This window comes from Macaca thibetana, chromosome 8, assembly GCF_024542745.1.
Source record: "Macaca thibetana thibetana isolate TM-01 chromosome 8, ASM2454274v1, whole genome shotgun sequence".
Classification (NCBI taxonomy): domain Eukaryota; kingdom Metazoa; phylum Chordata; class Mammalia; order Primates; family Cercopithecidae; genus Macaca; species Macaca thibetana.
The window spans coordinates 59821673-59838098 of record NC_065585.1 but is presented as its reverse complement, the minus strand read 5'-3'; the positions used below and the strand labels follow the sequence as shown (position 1 = coordinate 59838098).

The window sequence follows — 16426 nt, the reverse complement described above, 5'->3', positions numbered from 1 at the left end:
TTTGGGAATTAATTAGTAAGAGGTACATGAAAGAAAAATAGAAAATAAAAAATACAAGAAAAAATAAATTTAATAAATTGCTTAGCTGAAAATATTTAAAGGGTGTAGACAGTGCAAAAACCAAATAACAATTTAATAAATTGTGATATAACTACTTTGGGAAGACAGGAAGAGAGAAAATAATGGAACTGGTAGGTTCATGTAAAAGAGCTGAATCTCTTTAGTTAACAATTTTAATATCTAAACTGAAAATTTTTTTAAATGATAAAATTATACTTAGAAGTATGGAGACAAGCTCTGAAAATAACAGAAAATGGTTTCTTCTGGGAGGAAGAATCAGGAGTATGACTGCAGATAGATATTTCTTATTCTAAGTCTCAACTTTTAAAGGTATGTAATTTTTAATATTTACCATATATTTTTCTTTCTTCCCCGTTGTGCACTTCCACACTGAGCCATGGTGCAAAGCAATATGTTTTCAGATCCTATCTAAAAGCTACTATTATTGGTAGCCTTATTTGGTCTCAGCTGGAATTTTGATCACATAATATTGAAAATAATAATTTTTCAATGTTTTGTTAGATAAGACATGCACAAAGGCACCTCATCCCTTTGCAAAAAGTCCCTTCCACTAGTTACTTGAGTATAATAGCTGATTTGTCCTCTCTGGCTTAGGGAATATTTTGTAATGTCTGGCATCACAAAGCACTTGTCCTGAAAGCACCAGACATCAATTGCCCAATTATCTACCAGGTTTTTCCCCAGTAACTGTTTCACACTTGGAACCAAAGTGATGCCACATTTCTGGCATTTTTATAGTAGCCTGTGCATTGTAGTCAGCTTCCTCATGCATTATAAGGGCCAGTTCTTTTGTGAGGGCTGCCTGTCAGGTGTAATCAATCAGCAGCTTGAGCATTTCCTTTAGCCTCAATGCTCTACCTTCTTGTATGGATTAATACTTTTATCATAGTTACCTTCTTAGAAAGCATTAAAATACCTACAAATTCTTAAATGAGCTGATTATTTTTCACTTTTTTCACTGGGATTTCTGCAGAGGTTAAAGAAAAACCCTCATTTTTTCAGTATTCAAAAATCATGGACTACTCCAAAGGCGTACTACTTTCAGTAGATATCTTAACTCTATTATTACTCACTAGTCGGCAAAGCTCTGGTGAGCGTGATTAAGTTCTGCCATCCAGGCAGATTTTACCTCTAGTAAGATGTCATATTCTACGCAACAATCAGTTGAACGCATTGCTTATGCTCTTAATGTTTTGAGACTCCACAACCTAATTGGTGGGCTGCCTAAAATCTGAAAAATACGCATTTCCTAGTAGATAGAAGGTTTGAAGAGGAGATCTTTTCTGCAGTCAGACTCTCACTAGAAAAAACAAGGTAAGTGTGGGTAAAGTTTTCGTAAGGTTTTTAATAAGTGACCGAAGGCAAAATGCATCCAAAGAACGCCATTCTAAGGAGAAAACTTCTGAATTCCTTAGGTCCCAGGACTGTCTTAAAGAATGGGCTCAACAGGGCCTAAACTGGTCCTCTTCCCTGTGAATTTGCTGTAGCAGAATCACATCAAATAGGGAGAAGGACAGACAGAGAAAATAATGTTATTACTAGCAAGGCAGTTTTCCAATAAGCAAAAAACTTTTAAATCTGATTACATAATAAAAGGATTATTAAAGGAGATCTAATTTCTGAGGAAACAAAAACAAACCTTAGCATTTTGGAGCTCAACAAAAAGCAAATAATAGGTCAGACCCAAGGTGAAATATCTCATACTGCAGTGTTAGATAGCATAGCCCAAACAGGAGGCTCAAGGAACCTTCGTGAAGCACACTGTTTTTGAGTTGAGGGTCTTGAGTTGCTGCAATGAAGATTTCTTGAAAAGATCTTGGTAGAACTTTCACATTGTTGAATTTCCAAAAATATCACCAAAGCTTAATTAAGCAAAGGTGCATTTATTAGAATTTACTATGGTAAAGTAAACTTTCACTTCTACTTTTTTAGAAATCAAGTATACAGCAAAGAAAGTGGTATGCTTCAAAGGTCTTCAATTTGCTAACCTCTACCTTTAGTGTATCTCTCTGTTTCTCTCTCTGTGTTTCTCTCTGTGTCTGTCTCTTTCTCTCTCTGTTTTTTTCTCTCTCTCTCCCCCCCCCTTTCTCCCTCTCTCTCTCTCTCTGTGTGTGTGTGTGTGTGTTTCTTTCTCTCTCTCTCTCTCTCTCTCTCTCTCTCTCAACATACCTGGAAGTAAAGTCCTCTGGACATGTATGAATCTCTTTTAAACCTGTTCTTGATTAGGAAAATGAGGTCTTTTGTGAATTCAGACCTGTGCATATCTGGCCACATAAAATTGCACCAGACAAGGCAACTTCATCACACACTTGAAATGCTAAATGAAATACCAAGTGAGGCTCAGTTGCCCATGCTAGACACATATTCTTGTCAAGTCTTGCTAGCCAGTAAATGGTGAAATGACAAATATGTACCTAACATGCCACCCTTACCTTTTTAGCTCTAATAATATTTGCTTTATATATCTGGGTGCTCCGGTATTGGGGGTGTGTGTGTGTGTGTGTGTGTGTGTGCACGCGTGTGCGTGTAATACTGAAGCATAGTTATAACCTCTTGCTGAACTGATTCCTTTATCATTATCATTATGTAATGCCTTTCTAGCTTCTTTTATGTTTTCTGACTTAAAGTCTTTTTTGTTTGGTATAAGCATAGCTACTCTTACTTTTGATTTTTTTGTGTGTGAAATATCTTTTTGTTTCTATTCACTTTCTGTTTTTGTGTGTGTAGGTGAAGTGAATTTCTTGTAGGCAGTATATAGTTAGGTCTTGTTTTTTATCCATTTAGACAGTCTATATATTTTAATTCAGGAACTTATACTACTTACATCCAAGGTTGTTATTGATAAGCGAGGACTTACTCTTAGCATTTTGTTAAATGTTTTCTAGTTGTTTGTGTATCCTTTGTTTCTTCTTCTCTTTTTATTTATCTTTGTGGTTTAGTGATATTCTGTAGTACTAAAGTTTGATTCCTTTCTTTTTCTCATTTGTGTGTCTGTTTTACCAGTGAGTTTTACACTTTCATGTGTTTTCATTATGGTAGATACCATCTTTTCTCTTTCAAATGTGTGACTCCCTTAGACATTTCTTGTATAGACAGTCTAGTGGTAATGACAAGCTTGTGCTTTTCTGGGAAAGAATTCATTTCTTCATTTCTGAAAGATAGTTTTATCAGCTATATTATTATTGCCTATCAATTTCTTTCTTTCAGCATTTTGTGTATATCACCTCATTCTCTTCTAGCCTATAAGGTTTCTGCTGAGAAATCTGTTTGTCTGAAGAAGATTCCCTTATATATGACTTGATGCTTTTTTCTTGCTGCTTTTAGAATTCTTTCTCTGTCTTTTAATTTTGACAGTTTGCCTATAATGTGTCTTGTAGAAAACTTTTTGGGGTTGAATCTATTTGGGAAGCTTTGAACTTTGTGTATCTGGAAGTCCATATCTCTCCCAAGATGAGGGAAAGTTTCAGCTATTATTTTGTTAAATAGGTTTTCTATGCCTTTTCCCACCTCTTCTGCTTCTGAAACTCCCACAGCACAAAACTTTGTTTACTTAATCGTGTCCCATATGTCACACAGGCTTTCTTCATTCTTTTTTCCTCCTTTTTCTTTTCCTTTTTTTGTGTTCAATGGTTATTTTTAAAAGACCTGTTTTCACATTTAGAAATGCTTTCTTCTACTTGCTCTAGTCTATTGTTGAAGCTCTCAATTGGATTTTTTGTTTAATTCCTTGAATTATTCACTTCCAACATTTCTGTTTGGTTCTTTTTTATAATATCTATCTCTCTGTTGAATCTCTTTTAATTTTTAGATTTTTGTTATGTGTACATAGTAGTTGTATATATTTATGGGGTACAAGAGATATGTTGATGCAGGCATACAATGTATAATAATCACATCAGGGTAAATAGGGTATTCACCACCTCAAGCATTTATCATTTCTTTGTGTTATGAACACTCCGGTTATACTGTTATTTTTAAATGTACAATAAATTATTGTCACCCTGTTGTGCTATCAAATACTAGATCTTATTCATTCTAACTTTATTTTTGTACCCATTAACCACCCTTGCTTTTCCTGCTGAATCTTATTAGATCATGAATTGTTTTCTTGATTTTGTTAATATTAAGATTATTATTTTGAATTCCATATCAGGCATTTCACACATTTCCTTTTCTTTGGGGCATGTTACTCGATAATTATTGTGTTCTTTTGGAGATGTTCTGTTTCCTTCCTGTTTTTTGTTTTGTTTTGGTTTGGTTTGGTTTTGGTTTTGGTTTTGGTTTCTTGTGGCCCTATGTTTATATCTGAACTTCTGGTGAAATAGTTACTTCTCCCAACTTTATGAAGTAGCTTCCATAATTAGAGACCTTTTCCTGTAAATGTGTCCTATAGTGTTAGTTAGGTAGGGTGCTTGGTTTTGTTTCTGGGTGGATGCAGTAGTGTAGTCTCTGCATGATTTCTTTGGCCATAATCAGTAACAGCAGTGTCTGCAAATGCCTCAGTGGTGTAGGCTGTGGTTGCTTGTGGAGGCTATGATGTGGCTTTGCTGAGGATGAGGACACTGGGAAGGTAGATCCCTCAGGTCCCTGAGAGGCATGCACAGGTGTGCAATGGCTATGCTGCTGGAAAGGGCAGGGTGTCAATGGTGGTAGTAGCGAGAACCAGGCAGACCAGTCCTTGGACCTCTGGGTGCCATGCAGGTGCATAGCAGCCCCACTGTTGAGGAAGGTAGGGTTGCTGGTGGTGGCAGTAGTAAGCCCCATGTAGGCTGATCTTCAGGCGCCCATGTGGTTCTGCTGCCAAAGGGACAAAGTTACCTGACAGCGGGGGCAGCAGGCCTTGTGTGAGCTGGTTGTTGGGCTCTGGTGATCCAAGTTGAAGGGGGCAGGGTTGCCGACAACAGTGAGCTGGCTATGGGCAAGCCAGTTTTCAGCCCCTGGGTGGTTCCACTGCTGAAGGGGACAGAGTTGCTGATGGTAAGGGCAGCAGACCCCAGGTGGGCAGCTCTCAGGTTCTGAGAAGATCACACACTGGCTCCCACTCTCTTGAGGGCAACTTTCCTGCTGTTTTGGACCTCTTGTTCCCCAGAGTACAGGGCACTGTGTTGGCTTGGGTCCCAAGGTCATGGCTGCATCACTGGTGTCAAAACACTGCAGCCCTCTGGGTAGATGTGGTGTCATGTCAATGGTGCCCCAGGGATATGGAGATGCAAGGGCTATTAGGCCCCTGGGCAGGATGCAGTCTTGTGTTTGCTCCCCTCTCAAAATGGCACCAGGCTGCAGTAACCTGGGTGTCAGTGAGTTGGGAGGACCCAGTGTAAATTTCCTCTGTGGAATAATACAGTTTTGTGGACTCCAGGCAGCTCCCTGTATTGTGTTCGGGGCCTTCAGGGATATTGGGCTCTCATAACTAGGACTGCAGGAATCTGTAGTAAGAGTGTGGATTGCTGAGGATCTCTTGCTTTACTTCTCCCTGAATGAGTTCTTCCAGTTAATCCCGGCCAGTTTGTTTGCTTTGCTCTCTATGGTCCTATCCCAAGCTTCCATGCCTCAGAGAGTCTCTGTCACTTCCTTGCTAAATTCCAGTGTTCTCTAGACACTCTATTCAACTTGTGGTTATCTATTTGTTGTTTTGGTCCTTCTTTTTTAGGGAGGTTAGTGCTGAGCACCTTTAGCCAGCCATCTTGATCTAAGTGTCAAAAACATCTGTATTGAATGCCTGCTACATGCCAGGAACTGTTCTAGGAGTCAGAAACATAGCAGTAATAATCAGAAAATTGTCCCTGTCTTGACACTGATGAAGCTGGAAGCTATCATCCTAAGCAAACTAACACAAGAAAAGAAAACCAAACACCACATGTTCTCACTCATAAGTGGGAGTTGAACAATCAGGACATATGGACACAGGGAGGGGAACAACACACACTGGAGCTAGAAAGGGTTGGGGGGTGGCAAGGGGAGGGAGAGTATCAGGACAAATAGCTAATGCATGTGGGGCTTAGTGGGCTAGTAAGTGCAGCCAACCACCATGCCACACAGATACCTTTGTAACAAACCTGCACATTCTGCACATGTAGCCTGAAACTTAAAGTTAAAAAAAAAATTAATTAAAGAAAAAGAAAATGTCCCTGTCTTCACAGAGCTTACATTCTAATAGAATCATAGAAATAGACAACAAATAATTAAATAAATAAATAATATGTTCAAGGATGATACTTACTATAAGTATGTATTGAGCAAGTTAAGGAAATAGAGTGGCTGTAGTAAGGCTACTTTACATAGGTACGCAAGGAGAGTTTTCTGATTAGTGGCATTTGAGAAGCAATGTGAAGTAAGGGGGAAATCAGGTATTGGGGGAAATGCCCTTCAGGAAGAAGTACAGCATGGCTGTAAATTAGGATCATGCCTTGTGGCTCCAAAGATCTACAAGGAGGCCTCTGTGATTTGAGCAAAGTAAGTCAGGCAAAGAGAGAAAGGAGATAACGTCAGTGAGAAAGGAAGAAAAGATTGAAGGCCAAATCATGCAAAGCTGACAGGCTGCTGAAAATTTCTGCTATCACGTTAAGTGTGATAGGATGACTTTTGAAGTTAATGTGATTTGACTTCAGTTTTTAAAATATCTCTTTAGCTGTTGTTTTGATAATAGGCTATAGAAAATCAAGATTGGAAGACAGAAGACCAATTACAAACCAATTAAAATAATAATCAGTGGGGGCTTGAACCAGAGCAGTAGCAGTGGGGGTGTTAAGACAGAACTCAAAACTAAATGTATTTTGAAGCTAGAATAAATGTGGTATCTTGACAGGGTAGCTGTCAGGGATGATAGAAGAGAGTCATGCAGGATGATTTCAATGCTTTAGGCCAACATAATGGAAAGGGTTGAGTTGCCATTAATTGAGATGAGAAGACTGCCAATGTACCATGTTGGGAAGAAGATGAAGAGTCCAATTTTAAACATCTTGGGAAGATGGAATTGTCACGCAGCAAACCCCAAAATTGAGGCTCAGGCCAGGAGGCCAAGTGGGTTGTTGACTTTGCACAGGAAAGAATTCAAGAGTGAGACAACAGAGTAAAATGAAAGCACGTTCATTAAGAAAACAAAAGAGTAAAAGGGTGGCTACTCCCTAGGCAGAGTAGCCCTCGTGGGTTGTTGGCTGGCCATCTTTATGGTTATTTCTTAATTTTATGCTAAATATGGGGTAGATTATTCATCAGTTTTCTGGGAAAAAAGCAGGGAGTGGAACTGAGGGTTCCTGCCCTTTTGGACCATGTAACTTCCAAACGTTGCCATGGCATTTGTAAACTGGTGGCAATGGTAGGAGTTTCTTTTAGCAGGCTTATCCATTATAATCAGTGCATAATGAGCGGTAAGAACAACCAGAGGTAGCTTTTGTTGCCGTCTTGATTCTGACTGGTTTCTGCTGGCTTCTTTACAGCATTCTGTTTTATCAGCAGGGTCTTTGTAACCTGTGTCTTGAGAAACAAGTTTTGCTGAACTCCTGTCTCAGAATCAAAGGCAAAAGTGGTGGAGATGGCATGAGATAGGAGCATGAATAGATAATTCAGCCACAGAAATGGGAAGGAAGGCAGAATATTTTGACCCAGGTGCTGGTTGGTAGGTAGATTTGATAAAGGAGTTTGAGAAATTCTCTATATTTAAGTAAATAAAGTTAAGAATGAGGATGGAGACAGAGATGTAAGTTTTAGGATAGATAAAAAGCAAGAAATAATCATTCTAGAGAGAGAAAGATAGAAGGACTAGACAAGCAGTTCTCAAAGGGTGTTCTGTGAACACCTGAGATGGAGACCCTTCCAGCGGGGATCTGTCAAAAACTTTTCCTACTAGTACTAACATGTTATTTACCTTTTTCACTAAGTAAACTAATATTTTTACAATGGCGAAATGAAGGGTAAAAATAGTGCTTCTTAGCACAAATCAAGGAAATAGAGCCAAACTGTATTAGTGCTCATTGTATTTTTTCCCACCATGCACGTGCAGGAAAAAAAAAAAAAAAAAAAAAAAAAAGCTGGTTTCATTTAAGAATGTTCTTTTTTTGGCAAGGCACAGTGGCTCACAGCACTTTGTAATCCCAGCACTTTGGGAGGCCAAGGCAGGTGGATCACCTGAGGTCAGGAGTTTGACACTAGCCAGGACAACATGGTAAAAACCCATCTCTACTAAAAATACAAAAATTAGCTGGGCGTGGTGGTAGGCACCTGTAACCCCAGCTACTCAGGAGGCTGAAGCAGGAGAATCACTTGGACCCGGGAGGTGGAGGTTGCAGTGAGCCGAGATCACACCACTGCACTCCAGCCTGGGTGATAGAGAGGCAAGACTCCATCTCAAAAAAAAATTAAATGTAAATGGACAGTTTATTCGGGCTGAATTTGAAGACTGCAACCTGGGAGACATAGATTCAAGTTGCCCTAAATATATGCTCCCTAAAAATATTTTTGATGAAAGAATACAAAACATAAATTACATTAAATCTTGACTCTTTAAGTACCTACCTTAATGTTCTGTTGATAAAAGGGGAAGTATGTGTAAATTGCCACTGATGCCATCTAGAAATACAATTATTTCTTGGAAAAAAGCTTTCTTACAGTTGTTGAGTTGCAGGCTGAACTGGACATTTTTTCCCTTGGACCATCATCTTAAATTTAAACAATGACAAAAACACTATGGTTATTCACACTTGAGTATTAGGCGTATCTGTTACCACTGATATAATCCACGCTTTTAAGTGAAAAGTAGAATGCTAGAGATTTTTATCTGCTGTGATGAGACTGGTGGATTCACAATACTTAATGATTTTTTCAAGAGATCAGTGATGATACTGATGTATGTGATTTTTTTTATATCGAGTCAATGATGAAAAGATCATCAGAAATAATTGAACCCACATTTTCTAAATTAAGACTATATAATGTACAAAATCATGTATAGGTAGACTCATTCAATATGCAAGACAGGCCATTGGATTTTGATATTACAGTATGTGAAAAGTTCATTAAAATGATTTGCAATGCTGTTTTCCAACTAACCGTTAAGAAACAATTACACGTTGAGTTTTGACATATGTACTTATATTTCAGGAAAGAAATCCAGTTATCTTAAAAGGCTATTAAAATGTTCCTTGTTTTTTTTCCAAATATGCATCTGTGTAAGAATGGATTTTCTCCATACAGTTAGCCACAACATAGAACAACAAATTAAATACAAAAGCAAATATTAGAATCCAGCCATTATACCAGACATTAGAGATATTTGAAAAACTGCAAAACAATGCCATTCTTCTCACTATATTTTTTGTTTTAGAAAATACAGTTCTTTCTTTAAATATAATTTATGTATAATATTATGTAATTGTTTCTTTTGTCACTTTAAATGAATTGTTACATTATATTTTAATGTCTTAGTTTTAATTTCCATTATGTAAAATATTAATAGATGTTACCCACTTAAGCAAAAGCTCTTTGGAGGCCTCCATAATTTTTAAGACTATAAAAGATTCTTGGAAAACTTAAGAAAATTGACAATTGCTAGACTTGAGAAATACAATATGATAGCAAAAATTTATAATTACTATTTAATATTTTTGCTTCGGTAAAAAAGATATTTAGATTCACTTTTAACATACTTAACATTAATAATATACCTGATAACATTGTGTATACAGAATTATAGGAATTCAGTAGTGAAGAATCTGAAGAACCTAAAGATTCAGATTGCAATTAAAGATTATCTAGACCATTTCCCACATGACACTGAAACCTCTGGTTTTTATTCAAAGTTTTACTTCACCTTAGAGCTATTAAATTACTTTTTATACTCAAAGTTTGCATGTCCAGAGTAGTAACCTTGACTATTGTAATCTATATTTTCAGTTTTAAAACTGCCACCGAAGTCTTGACCATTTGTAGGGCAATGTAGTTGAACAAAGATAGCCAGCATAGTCAGTTCACATTTCCAGGCTTTCTGCTTCATCCTAGTTAGTGCTAACAAAGTTCTTACACAAGGTGGCTGTTGGGCTCTCTGTGGGACTTCCCAGGCACACCTTATGTAGACATGAGACATTATGTTTGTAGCTTCAAACCGGCCAGACACAGTGCCTCTTTTATAATAAATATTGTGTAATATTTCTTTATTATCTTGACATAAAATACGTTGGTAAGTTAGCCTACGTACACAACTAAATTAAAAACAAACAAGCATATAATTTATAATAGTAAAATAAAACAGAAAATAAAAGTAATTTATAATAAAAATAACACATAATTCAATCTATGAATGTGAATGATCAGTATGACTCAAAAGAAGATAAACCAAACTTAACAGATGCTTACACCTGCAATAATTAAGTACCTTACAAAGTCTGGATTGAAGACAAGTAAGAAGATTAAAAGTAATACTGTATGAGAAGTAAGGCTAATGAAAGAGGAGAGATAGAGACAGATATTAGGATAAAAGTTAGCATTTGAAAAGTAATAACAGACTATGCTCATTTGTATATAATCATATAAAGTAAGAAAAAGAAGTAAATTATCTTAGTCAAATAGAAATAACATGCCAAAATAAGGCATGAAGTATCAAAATAATTTCCTTGATAGGGTATCAGATAGGTGATGAGTAGGTATCACAGAACACCTCTTTCCTACCTAGAAAATTTGCCACATGTCAAAGCAATTATTGAGTCTAGTCCTTATAACAATGTTGGAGACAATATTTTATGGGGCAGAGAGAATGAAAAAAATAAAGATTACAAGAGTCTTTAGGGAAGCCTTCAGAGAGTAGAGAGGAGATGAGACCAGTACTAAAATTTGAGTAACAAATAGGTATTCGTGAGGATGACAATGTAGAAAGTAAATGGTCTGTCAGAAAGACCAACATGGACAGTAGTAGTGAAGAGTGAGAAGCACATCTCTTCAGCAAGGCCAGCAAGAAAGTTGTGTGTGGGAAAGTCATGGAGATGCACCTTGAGAAAATTAGACTGATAACAGATTGTAAAGGGAGGTGTGCTAAGAATCTGGATGTTATTCTATAGGCCAGGTGTTGGCAAACCAAAGCATAATGCACAAGTGTTAAGAAAATGTCAGTTTCAACATATCTGTAGCATTGGTTAGTGTAACTGAAAAACATCCACAATGTATTATAATTTTTACAATTGAATAAAATGTGCATCTATTTTACTATTATTGACATTGGACACATTTCTCAATTTATTTCGTAGTTCTAGTTCCTTTTTTCAAAGTATCGGTCAATTTTTATTCCCATTAGCCTATGAGAATGTTAATATTCTTATCAATTTTATGTGCTATTCATTTAATCAAGGAATTAACTATCTGTACATACTTAAAACATTTTTCCTAAAGGTTATTTGCCTTTTAATTTGCATATTTTCCTTTTTAGTCTACTTCAACTACCTCAATATCCTTAATTAAACAAGGCAGGAATTAAATCAATAAAAGACTTTTGATTAAATATGATTTATGTTTTTTAATGTAGTCAAATGTATTCATCTATTTATGATTTCCTTTATCCATTTGACATGGCAGACACTAAGAAAAATCCTCCATGTTAGACTTGGAACCCCTTGATACCACTATGTAACGATTTTCCTTCCCACAGAGAACAGACAAAATTTTATTCAGAATTTAATAAACCCCAAGTAAATTACTGAGTGATATTTAATATCCTGATCTAAAGTTGGGATTTAGATTTCATTTTCATATCCAAATATTTTTACACTACTTGCCAAGAAGTAGGTCACACCAAATCAGAAAGATCCCTATCTCTTTTGAAATGAGATACTAATTCAAAACATCTTCCAACTACTCTCATAAGTTAGAAATTTTAGGTCACATATAAAAGAAAAATGAATTAAACAGTTTTCTGAAGGAATTCATTGTTCTCCCATGGTAATCAGAAACTTGAGCAACTGAAATCCTTTTTAATTAAGCCTTGCTATGAAAACATGTGTGTATATTTATATATAGAAAATATGTCAACATTTATTTTTGTCTTTCGATTACTGTTAAATAAATAAAATTCTTCCTTAATGATTCATTCTAAACCTTAGTTGTCATTGCACAATTCTACTGATGTAAATGTTAAATATACCTGGGTGACAAGAGCAAAACTCCATCTCAAAAAAAGAAAAAAGAATAGATTGTGGGCTGATTCTCAAATTTCACCTTAGAGATGTTAGTTTTTTAAAGCATATCCCTTATATAAGTTGCTGACTTGTCACAATACCTTTCTCTGTAAGTAAAAATTGAGGAGAAAAAAGTTGCTTGAGAGTTCTAGTCAGCTGAACTCTAGTTTAAAGTTGACTTTTTATTATTAGTTTTTTTAAAATCTCTGCAAAATAAATTATATTATATAAAGTAGAATTAGATCAATATCAACATTTGATGTATCTTCAAAGCTCCCTACCAAAAATCATTAAGAAAACTTAACAATAAGAACAGTAAAGAAAGCGACCTAACACCTGCAATTCACATGCATGAAGTTGACTTCAAGTTCAGCATGTGTTGTTTGAAGATTGCATAAGGAAAACAATCAAAATGTCAACAGATATAAAAAGGCATAAAGTATGAAGCAACAGAGTGGGTTTTGAAGAATGAAAGTTACATAATATGACATAAGGAGGGTGGAGGAGCACAGCTGGTAGCTAGGTGAAGAGGTAAGGAGTTACTCAGGAAGGACCCAAAGAACCACGGCAGCCTTGAAACATGTCCAGCACAATTGTATACGGCTGTGGCCAATACTGTGCTGCAACCATCTGCTTTTATGTCTCTTGGTTTCTCCTCTTCATGCTTTGTCTTCCCCAGCATTCCCTATTTATCTCAAAACTTCTTTGCTTTATCACAAAGTTAGAGTCAGCTTTAGAGGACAACAGGGGTTGAAGGGAGGAGGCAGGTGTGTACTCCAACTTTTCTTATCATGTCCCTTTTCTCAAAGAAAGTGTAGCACAAAGAAGCAAACACATGTATCTCAATGACTTTCCCTTCAGCAAGACCAGGGGATCTATCATATTGAAGATTTGCACTGCTGTGTTTAAAATCCAGTTAGGTTCTTCAAGCAAACAAAAAATAAATGAGGTTGATGCTTTGTAACAATATCTGCAGCAGTTTTTTCCATAGTGGGTGGGGCATGTGATTCGAAGTATGCAATACTATTACAAAATTTCAAGGAAAAAGATTGTCCTTGGAGTGGGAAAATGACAAATAAGACAAAGAAGGGGAACCCATACAAGTTTAAAAGTGTCAAGACAAATTCCCATGTAGGAAAAGTAATGACTGGCATTAAACCAGCTGTCTCAAAGATAGAGTATGGCCATGTTCCATAAAAAAAATAGATACCACCTTTGTGTTTACATATAGCTTATACCACATAATAATATAACTCTTAGTTCAAATTAGGAGCTCCTTGTATCCAGAAAACAACTTTTATTCAACTTTTTGTTTTCAACTCCTAGTTTACTACCAGGAACATGATAAATACACAGAAAAATATTTACTGAATAAATAAATCTCTAGTCTCTCTTATTACCAAGCATACACTTTCACAAAATGTCTAGCTTAGATTAGAAGTATAGTCTGCTCCTGAATAGAATTTTCAAATCTGTTTCAAGTCAACTGACCTATTCAGTAATCCAACTGCTAAAGTTGTACCTATAATAATATGCTCTAACAATATGAGAGCCAGGACAGTAGATATACCTTAAACAGACTGTGGTAACTGGACAATGGTAGCATAAAAAAGTAGCAAGAACGAAGTTCCTTTAAGATACATCATATATTGTAAATATATATAAAACATTACTTGTTAAACTCTGAAAACAAAAGTAGACAGTAGCTAAAAGCAATAGTGCCTTGATATTAACAAGACTGATCAAATGTTCATCTTGACATGACTTAGGCTTGCTTGACTAGGACAAGGAGGCTCTAAACTCTGTGTGAACTTTCTTCACTGTCAACTCCATCTCAGGTTCAGACTTCACCCCTCTGCCATGCTCCCATGCACTCACATGCCTGACTACAGACATTTCCTACCTCAACTTTCTTGTTATTGCAATGTTTGACTCAGTTCCTTAAATTTCAAGATCACCCCCAGCAGTTTTCCACACTCTCCTCTTTCCATGCCCACCTATCCCCCAGTCTCTGCATATAAAAGCTTTCCCTACCCACTCCTTCCTTGAAATGTTTCTGGAAATAGGGTTTTGAGCTCTATTACAATAGTCTTCTATTGTAATTACCCCTTAATGAAAGTCTTTCTTTACCAATTCCTAGACTTCCTCTCTTTCACTGACCGTGCAAAATTCTATAACTAATCTAATTCTGGCTTAGGAAGACACTGTGTAACTCTGAGCATGAAAACACTCCACCTCTTGAGACCTCTCAATTTCCCATCTAACAAAATCGCATTTGCATGGGGATTAATGGTCCCTGATGCCCTCTCTTGCACCATGGCTCTGAGTCGAGGATACCAGTTGTTCCTGGAAGAAGAAATAGCTAATCACGCATCAGTCAGGTTTTACTGCTTTGCTTGTTTCTGGCTATGTGAACCTTGGCATTTTATCCCTTTACACTCTCTACTAAGCTCATTATCCATCTTCTGGGGAGCTGAGCTTCTAGCTCATGGAACATAGCATCATTGTACCCAAACAAAATGCTGGCATGCCACACGGGAGTAAACAGATGAGTGACTCAAAGATGGAGGCAAGCAGTCTGGAAGCTATGGCAGCCCACGGCTCCCTCCAGGTTCTCACATAGAGAACAACATTTTTCCCACTTCTGAATCCCATTCACAGGACACACCAGTGTGTTCTGGAACAAACATCAGGAAACTCAGCCCTAAGGAGTTTTGGAATGTTGGATTCTGTTCTAGACATTTGAGTATACCAGAGCAGTTCTGGACAATCACAATTGCCTTGACTGGACTCTCTGGGATTATTTCCCCAAAGTTTAGAACCCCTATGAAATAATCAACTTTCTTTAGATCTTCTATTAAGCTTAAATATCCTTGGAGATGTAAATTCAGTGAGGACCCTATTTCCTCTTTCCCTCCGCTTCTTTCTCAAGCAAAACTGGAAAAAAAATAAAAATAGAATAACTCTCTATTCAGAATATAACTGTGGTTCTGAGGATAGAGATTCCCATATTTGCAAACAGAGAAATTTGGGTCCTGAGGTTAGACAGTTGATTGATCTGTAAGCTACACTTTCTTAACCTATAAATAAGAGGGGAGCAATAATGCCTACTTCATGGTGTCATTTGATGGATTAAATGACATAATGCATGCAAAGTGTTTAGGAGAGGTGTGTTCCATATGAATAGGAAGACTTCAATAAATTTACTTCCAGCTTCAACAGCTAATTCTTACACTGCCTCCTAGATTTCTGTCTTTCTTAACAATGACCAAACTTGTGCAGACAACATTTGATAGCACAGCCACTTAGAAAAACATTACTCAAATGTAAAGATTCTATGTTGCATCACCCTGACTGAGATTCACATGTCAAGATTTATTCACTGCTTCATATATACCAAGCTCTTTACCAAACACCTTCTTATATTCATTCCATTTATTCCTCACCACAAATCTGTATGGGTTATTTTTATCTCATTTATAGAAAGAGAAACTCAAAGCTAGACATGTTAAGAGACATATACAAGATCCCAAAGCTAATAAGGAGAAATGCCATGTCTCAGTGCCTTTTACCAGAGATTGTAAAGCTAGCTAGAGTCAAGAAAGAATTTTCTCCATGTTTCTCTTTGCCAAAGGCAGAAGTGTCTCCTGCCTGAGCAGTGAGGTCTGCCACCTGCAGAAACATTTGAGCAGTAATATAATTAAACCTTCCCTTTAAACTCATAGTTTGGTGCAATTTTTTTAATTAATAAAATTTATTTTTAGAGCAGCTTTAGGTTCACAGCAAAATTGATTTGGAAAGTACAGAGTTCACATGTATCTCCTGTTCCCACACAAGCACAATCTCTTCCGCTATCAGCATCACACACAAAAATAGTACATTGTTACATGTGATGAACCTACGTTGACACATTATTATTACCCAAAGCCCATAGTTTATATTAGATTACACTTTTGGTGTTGTACATTATATGGGTTTCGACAAATGTACAATGACATGTATTCACTACTGTAGTATGATACAGAGTAGTTTTACTGCCCTAAAAAAAAATCCTCTGTTCTCTGTCTATTCATCCGCCTCCCCAACCTACCCACTGGCCACTAATAATCATTTTATTGTCTTCATAGTTTTGCCATACCAGAATGTCATGTATTTGGAATCATACAGTGTGTAGCCTTTTTAGATGGCTT

At 36.7% G+C, this 16426-nt stretch overlaps 1 long non-coding RNA gene across 1 annotated transcript in view; it reads right to left on the bottom strand.

Moving 5' to 3' along the window:
- The window catches only part of LOC126960596 (uncharacterized), a 77283-nt gene that overhangs the window by 29909 nt on the left and 30948 nt on the right, over positions 1–16426 (bottom strand). The window contains exon 2 of the long non-coding RNA XR_007728072.1: positions 8593–8735. This is a non-coding gene — a long non-coding RNA (uncharacterized LOC126960596). The remainder of the gene's footprint in view (positions 1–8592; positions 8736–16426) is intronic.